Raw genomic sequence first — 9417 nt, forward strand, 5'->3', positions numbered from 1 at the left:
CATTTTTTTTTCTTAAGTCCTAATTGCCCTGAACAATTTCGACCATTACTGGTTCGATCCATACTTTCTCGTGGTTTACACGTGCCCCACTTGGCATCATTATAATTACGTCATATTTCCTTTATCCACATTTCTATTCTTGAGAATTTTGAATATTACCTTTTTCCTTATAAAACCTCTAAGGTTATCCTTCAATCGTTCCACCTGTATTCCCTATATACAGGGCATATCAAAATACCATTTACTAATACTAGAACCATTGTCTATTTACTTCTGAAAAATTTCTCCACTGATCCTTAAAGGTTATTATTACCTTAATCCTTTCCAATTCATACTGTCAAAACTCATACTATCCCTATTAAGGGTGAAATGCCAACCTTTATGCATTCCCCTAGGATTCGTTTTAAGTTACCGCTGTTCTATCCTTAATTCCACCTTTAAAAAGGTACAAGCATCCTTCCATGGATAAATAAAGTCATATATCCCTGATAAGGGTATCTTATTCAATCAGTTCCACCTCGATAGTCTATACCGAATTTCACAATAGCATCCTTATTCAAGTTAAGGTCCATCCACATGGCCTCCAAAAGATAAAAATGGTTATCCGCTTTTCTTTCCTGATTTGGTAATGATCACATGGATGATCTGGAAGATATTGGTCGTGTTCAACGTGAACTTCTTCTTAATAAATCCTTATTTACTTTTGTTGTTTATCTCAACAGTCATCTCAATGTTGGGATATCTTTCATACCTGGCGTCTCCCTTCCTGGGTATCAAGCCACCGGTCTTACACTTCACATTCTTGAAGGTCACTTCCTTCATCCAATTTTCTTAATTTCTTACTTTCTTGTCTCCTCAGTCTATCCGCGTCTCATTGTTTATCCTTCGAACTATCTCAATGTTTCCTCGAATCCTCCCAACTTAAAGGGGATAAAATATATGCACCTCTTATGCCTTCAACCGTCAACTTTAACTCATGGTGAATCACCCTCATCCTGACGATCATATACTTTTCTATTTCTATTAATATGAGACTTTAGGGTTTCCTCATACCCAACTCCCTTATCATTCCTCAAACTCTGTTGCCTTTATATTCCTTTCCACCTCAATTCCTTTTTATTTTCCTTTCTCTTATCATTATTTCATGAACCAACACAACATAAGCATTGATTTCAAATATCCCGTCATTCTGGATTCGTGTCCTCAGAACGAATCTTGATAACTTTTACAACTTAGATTCATAATTCATCATACTCGTCCGCCTTTGTTCTGGCTCTAAAGCTTTTACACTATCTCCATAACCTTGGGAATTACTTTCCCGAAAACAATTGACTAAACTTTAATCAATTTATTATAATCTCTGGCTCCATGCCTTTCTTGGTCTTTCACCAGCGGGTGGTCTCTCTCTTAGGAGGGTAAGTGACAAAAATAGTCTTTTGTGATTCGTCAATCATTTAGAATCTCAAATAATTCCTATATTTCCTTTAGCCAGGCTCTTGCCTCGGCTGGGTCAGCTTGTTCCATGGAACTCTGAGAGCTTAGCGACTTAAAGGTCCTGAAAGAATTTCTCACCGCACTGTCTCCTCAGGGTGGTGGTTGGGGATAATAGTCTAAGTTCTTTTTAGACAGGTCCATGAATTTCCGTATAGGAGTACCGTCTCGGGTCTCCTTTCCTTACTCGACTTTCTGTTTCCTTAGTATGAAATGTTTCATCCTACTCCCCATAATTGGGTTCATCTTTTAATTTAAAATCCTTATTTTCCACTCCATTATGTCATGGGTTCCTTCTATCTTGATGGTGACCTCCCTGACTATCACGTTCAGGGTTTACTCTAAATCTTATTCCTCAAACTATGGCTCTCATCTAAGTTCTCATCCTTACGCTCTTGAACTTTCGGAACCCAAATTCTATAGGAATACCTCATTATTCCCTTATCATCTTTCTCGATATTAATCTTTTATCTAATTGTTGGCTCCCTGCCTTCATTCATAACTTTTTCTGGCACAATATGATCTTTTCCAATAATTCGGGCTGTATTGCAATCTCAAACAGCTTTTCGGTACCGGCTCCGGTTACCTTCACTACTATTTCCATTTTCTCAAAATCTCTTATAAACTCTCCAAAAGACATCATCATCTTGAGTCTCTCCTTTTTACTAAGGGCATCAGCCACCATATTGGCTTTCCCCGCATGATAAAGAATCTCCTAATCATTATTCTTGATTAGCTCTAACTGCCTCCTCTGGCATATGTTGAGCTCTTTCTACGTGAAAATGTACTAGAGCACTTATGGCTTAGGTAATTCTCGCACTTCTCTCCATACAAGTAGTGCCTCCAATCTTTAGGGTAAAACTATTGCCACGAGCCTAAGCTCATGGGCGGGGATATTGAATTTCATATTACCTTAATTGTCTTGACGCAGACGCGATTATCTTGCTGTGCTAAGAAGCACCCTAATTCCTTACGCGAAGCGTCACTTACAAATCACAAAATCTCCTTTTTCCATCCGGCAATGCCAGCATAGGGGCCATCACCAACCTCTGCTTCAGTTCTTGAAAGCTGTTCTCGCATTTCTCTGTCCATTCGAACTTCTCAGTCTTACGAGTAAGCCGCGTTAAAGGGGCTACTATCTTTACAACTTGAACGAACCTCCGGTAGTGACCGGCCAATCCTACCTCTGGTAGTCGACCAAACCATGGTCATCAATTCATCAGTGGTCCTTTATCCAATCCTGTCAGGATCCTCCATGGGATCCTGCTCAATAACTATCCCTTCTAGGACAACATCCTCAACCGCTAAATCCTCAATATCAACATCATCCGGTCCTGCATTAGGACACTCTATCGGATCCAAAATCCGATCTCCAATTAGTAATAAAATATCATCGCGATGTTGCTCCTCAACCTCAGGGTTCGGAGTCCCGCTACCATATACGATAACGAACTACGCTCCTATCACGATATTTATAAGGGTTCCCATAAGGGTTTTAACTGTCAGTACTACGTTAGGTAGCCCGACTATGAACTTGGCAAGAGTTCTTATTATCTTAGTGAACTTATTATCTTAACGTCCCATCATCTCTGAGGTTTATAACGCTTAGCTCTGATACCATTTCTGTAACACCCCCAGATCCGGGGTCGGGGATCCGGTTCGTCACGGTCTTTCTTTCCACAATATCACTTCACTTAATTAATAATAAATAACCTTATGCTGTGACCCCACACTAACACACACCACAACCCGTTATAGTCTCAGAGATGAAATTTAAATAAGTACAAGTCTTTGAATCCACAATTTAAAAGTTATTACAACCCAAAATGATTACTTGATAAATTTACAGTTAATTGCCATTATCTGCCACAAGTTATAATTATACATAATTGATTCTCAAAAGTAGATGGTCTGATCTACAATAGATCTACCTCTGTAGCTATAGCAGCTACAACATCAACGGAAAGACGCGGGACGCTTCCCACGCGCTTGCGCTGGGTCTGCTGGAGTCTGGCCATCTTTCCTAACTGTTGTTGTATGATGAAAGAAGAAAGCAAGGGTGAGCAGCAAGCCCACCAAAATAATATGTATAATGATTTACAATATATGAGCCTACTCATAATACTCATGAAAGTCTTGGTCAAAAGAAATGAACCAAGTTGATATCTTAATGCGATGAATTCGGAAAATATTCAGTATATATATCTATATACATATATACCTTTCAAAATATTGGAAGTCCTCTTCCATGCATAATATACACAAATTCCCAGTGTATAACTGTATATAAAAAAATATCGTTGCAAGGTGATCTCATATATCTAACCTTGTCTCAACGTTTTTCTGAAAATCTTAGTCATTCATAAGACAATTATTAATTAGATATAAGTTTAAAAGATGAAGTTACAAGATACCCCAATATACTTATATCTTTCCCAAATACTACTTGAACTACCACCGTTCAAGTTATAATTAGTTTCAAAAGTTCATCCCACTGATGAGACCACAAGATAAGACTTGAATAGATTCAATCTTTGAAATATTATTGAATGAAAAAGTTATGAGATACTTTATTTAGTCCCGATATATTTATATCCACATATATATATCTCTAAAACATTTCCTGGAACCTCTGTTATGTAAAGTATGAACAGAGTTTGAAACATCCAATGAATTTTGGAAAGGAAAAGAATTTTGGCATAAACCAGATATCTTGCTGATCAGGCAAAGATACCAATAAGTAACCTTTTCTACTGTAGATGGATGAATTCCTCACCGGTCATCACCCTGGCCGCATTAGGACCTCGCGCTAGACCGTTACCCGGCCCCTCACGCGTTGATGGACTGCCACCCAGCCACTTACACATTCATAGACCGTACCCCGGCCTGTCGCTTATGCCGACTCAATTAGATGGGCTTACTTCCCGAACGTTGGGCAAGTAATCAATTCATTTACCAAAACTGCAACCTCGTTGCGAATATAAAATACACCACAGAGCCGGATTCCCCAGGTTTTGAGCGAGTATTTAAATCCCCTTAAAAAGGAAGATCTTAAATATAAAAATGAGTTTTGGAATCCGCTCTGACTTTAAAAATCATTTTGAAGACTCGAAAACACTTTATAGAGTGTTTGGAGTAAAGCTGATTTAATGAAGTAAATCAGTCCCCAGAATATTTAGAAAATGACTGAATATTATTATTTAAATAATATTCCCATAAAGAATAATCTTTATAAAAATAATTGAAGTAGAAGTATTAAAACTTATACTTGAAACGAGTATTAAATAACCAAAGATATACTTATATGAAAGTATTATCTTTATTTGAATAATCGAAAATAAGTTTGATTATTGACACCTTATTCTTTAATAAAATAAAGAATATACCTCAGCAAATAATCGGAGTCATATATCCTCACATGAATATTCAAATAATATTCATTAAATAATATAAACTGAGTCATAAGCCCTCGAATGAATATTCAAATAATATTCAATAAATAATATAAAAGAGTCATAAGCCCTCGAATGAATATTCAAATAATATTCAGATAAATAAATAAAAGGAGTCATAAGTCCCTGAATGAATATTCAAAATAATATTCATTAAATATAAAGGAGTCATACGCCTTCGAATAATATTCAAAATAATATTCAATAATAAAATAAAGTTAAAGTTATCGAATAAACCTTATTCGATTAATAGTTTTAAAAACTATATCCATATATATATATAAATAAATATATATATATATAATATACTCGGGAACATCGACTCCCGGTTTAGAAATATGTTCACCTTTTATCCCCTATACTAAGGGTATACGCAACTACTTGCTTATTTCTAGCATAGGTATTATGCAACTATAAGCATTGAAATCAACAGATAGATAACCAGATTACGAAACAGACATGCATATATACCATATTAGCATGCTCCAATATATCGCAAAATTTGCTAATAACAATCATGCAATATCACAAGATAATGCATATACATATATTTACATCACAACAACAGTATAACGGATAGAAAACTTGCCTGAGCGACTGGGGTTACGAATGGCTCGGGACGAGTCTGGTAACCTATAAACAACAAGTAAGTTGGAATTAAACCAAAGTCACTTGTAAATCTATACTTTAACTAACTTAGACTCTAACGCTTGTTTTGCGCTCATTGATTCGCTTAAGTCACTCGGGTACCCTCGGCTCCACCATTTTTAATAATTTAACCTTTACGAGTTTTAAAGCGATTCCTTCGCGAGTGTCTTACCAACTGCTTAACACACTTACCATAAATGTTTCATACATTAATTAACCCTTTTCGGTCTTTAACCTATGTTTCAAAGTAAGGCGAGGGGAAAAGTTTCGTTCGCGAAACGCCGTTACTTGAAACGGTCGTTTCTCCTAAACCGTGCATCGGAATCGAACGAACTACATATCAAAACGAAGCTCGTAACATGAGCTATCTAAACATGGCAGTGGTCATATTCTAGCAGGGGGTTCTCGGGTCCTAATGCTATGCACAAAAACAGTCCAAAGAAAATCGGACGTTACGACGGCTATGTTTACGCGATTTCCCAATTTTATACCATTCAATTCCATCACCAAACAACCCCAATCCCTTCATACAATCAAAGTCCATCCATATCACATCCTAACAGCCCCAAAACTCAATATTATGAACTTTATACTACCCTCAAACATGAACTAAAAGCTATACTTAAGTTCATTAACCAATAATCAAGATTTCCAACTTCAAACTCATTACAAATCCAACCACACTCTAAGTATACAAGGATCATGCTCCTCATGAATTATAACAATCAAAACCATTCCTAATACTCAAAAGTAAAGCTAGGGTTTGAAGTTTTATACCTTCTTGAAGCTTTTAATCAATGAAAGATCCTTGGAAAGCCCATGGAAGCCTTGATCTATGCTTAAGCTACCTTGTCCTTACAAATAAAATCAAGAATCAAAAATTTGTTCTTGAAAGTTACTATTCACCCTAAACTTTTAGGAATTGATTAACTAGGTAAACCTTGGATTCTTGGATCCAAACTTATAGCATAACTAAGTTATGAATTATGGAAGCTAAAGAAACAAACCTTATAATTTTTGAAGGTGTGTAGCTTGAGTTTTTGAAAAACTCCTCCTTGTTTTTCTTCAAAAGGCCGAGAGCAAGATGAAGAAGAAAGAGAGATTTTTGTGGTTTTGCTTTGATTTGATTTTTGGTTGGTTGTTTTTGTTGTTTGCTTTAGTGAATTACCTAGTTGCCCTTGGTTTTGTGTGGTTAAAAAGTCACCACATCTCCTTCCTTCCCATGTCATGCTTGTGTCATCCTCATGATGTCATCCTCCCTTCCTTGTCCTCTTTCTATTGGTTGGATGACATCATTCCCACTAATCCCTTTGATTAACTTCCTAATCATTTGCCTAATGACCGCTGATCTGTTATACGGTTCGCTTAACTTTCGTTTTCGTTTATCGTTTGAGGGATCATACCCGGGATCTTATTACTTAGGTTCCCTTAACCTTTCTCAATATATTATATTCCTTTTATGATCCTCTCCTATAATCCTTTAATTTAAATCCCTTTTTATCCTGTTACCTTTTTCTCAAATCTTTCCGTATCTAGTGTATTTCCGGGAAAAATCAAAGTGTTCGGATTTGGATTCTGACGATCTTTACATACACTTATATCCCATATAAAGTACTAATAAAATCTCAGAATATCCATATCAGAACCCCTACATAGTGTGGCATGAAAAGTTTTCTCATTCAGCAAAAACACTATTCATAAGGGTTTCAAAAATTTCCCAAAAATTGGGGTTATTACATGTTGTGTTTATTTTTATTTGTGTGTGACTCAGTTGTGATTGATGATTATTTATTATGTTAATTGTTGAGTCATATTAATTTATTTCTGCTTTTAAAAGTAATTTTTATTGAAGATTTATTTTCATAAATATTGAAATTATCTTTAAAATTATTTTTATGACTTTATAATTTAAATTGATATTTATAGAAATTTATAAAATTTGGAAAATTAAAATTCATCAATTATTTCCCTTAATGATTTTTAATTGTATTTAACTGCGAGTTCAATATTTAATTTAAAAATGTTTCAAAACTTATGAAATTTAAATTTTACTAGTTTATAATTATTCCGAGAATTTCAAAATTATTTTGGAAAAAATTCGGGTTATATTTACCAGCAAATTGGTTCATTAAATTGCGAAATGTAGAGCGAAACCAGGCTGCCAGGTTGGAAATACGTGTATAATTCCTGTCAATCCATTTTAAACGTGGAAGTCTCTCAATATTGTTGTTGCTACGTGTTGAGTTTATAAATATATATATATATATATATATATAAAATACAAAAACACACACGGCTACACCCCTTCCATGTTACTTTTCCCTCTCTCTCTTGATTTTATCTCTGCTATCTCTCTCTCTCTCTCTCTCTCTCTCTCTCTCTCTCTGCTTTTGGTTAATGTCCCAATCAATTTCCTTTCTTTTCCTCCCTTTTCCACCATCCTTCCCCTGTTTGTGGCGAGTTCTCGCCTCTTTTGTCTCATTTTCCGGTCACCTCCCTTCGCTGCTCAGGAGACGTGTGTGTGGTATCGTGCGTGTGTTACTGTATGCGTGTGTTACTTTGTATGCATGTGTGCGTGTGTTATGTGTATATTTGTGTGTGCAATGGTGGTCTATTGTGGTTGGTGACGGTTCTGTGTTGCGGCCGTTTTCCGGTCGCCAATGGTCTGTGTTGCCTTCCGATTATGGGATTATTAATTGGATTTTCTATATTTTTTGCATGGAAATTTATTTGAGTAATTTCGTGAAATAAATAGATTTTTGTGTTGGGAATTTTATTCATCGATAGAGTTCGTGTTGGAAACCCGAAATAATCGGGCATCACCGAATTTTACCGCCATCAACGATGAGCCTCGGTGAGCTGACGGTGGACCGTGATGATTTATTCTGAGTCTTACGATTATAAAAATATTATTTAGTTCATAAAATTTATTTTTCGAATAGTAAAGTAGTCATTTTATATAAAAGTCGTACGTAGGTGATTTGGGTTGTGAATTGCATTGTTGGGATTGTTGCGTCGATATGATATCGACTGGTAGTCCGATAAATAGAGGAAACGCTGCTTGATTTCCGAGAAGTTAATTTCAGAAATATGGGAATATATCCTGTAATTATCAGGACTACCAATCAAATATATAATTAAATATTCATAAGTATTTTGCAAAAACTACTTTCCTATCATGGTGAAATATTTTTCAAAATAGTCGATAACCCTATTTTCCTGAAACGAAGGTTATATGTTGTTAGGAATATGTGTATTAGTTTGATGATAAGTTAAACAAAACACTTAAGTAGAAATCTAGTGTTTGTAGCCTCAACGGATAAGACCATCTTGGCTATCCGTTGAAGGAGTAGCTTTACTTAGCAATAAGTTTAGTATTGTAGCACATTTCATTCTCTGGATTCAAGTTGTAATTCTTAGATGTGTAGGAAATTATCAGTCACGTTGACTACTAGTGGATATGCAAATAGGAGGGCTAATTGTAAATATTTCATGCCTTGTAATTTTGTATAAGTGAAGAAGTATCAACTGATATTGAAGACCTTCAACGGATAAGAAACAAAGCTTCAACGGATGTCTCTAAAGCTTCAACGGATAATATCCATCAACGGATAAGTGCTTCAACGGATAAGACTTCAACTGCTAATGCATCAACGGATAAAGCTTCAACGGATAAAGCCTCAACGGATAAGGCATCAACGGATGAAAGCTTCAACGAATGCTTAGTTCAATACCAGTTGATAGTGACAATTCATAAGCTGACAGAGGCACATGGGTTGACAGAGACAAACTGGAATGTGGCAGCCTCTAGGACGAATCAAGAAAA

Source organism: Apium graveolens, chromosome 3 (assembly GCF_009905375.1).
Source record: "Apium graveolens cultivar Ventura chromosome 3, ASM990537v1, whole genome shotgun sequence".
Lineage (NCBI taxonomy): Eukaryota > Viridiplantae > Streptophyta > Magnoliopsida > Apiales > Apiaceae > Apium > Apium graveolens.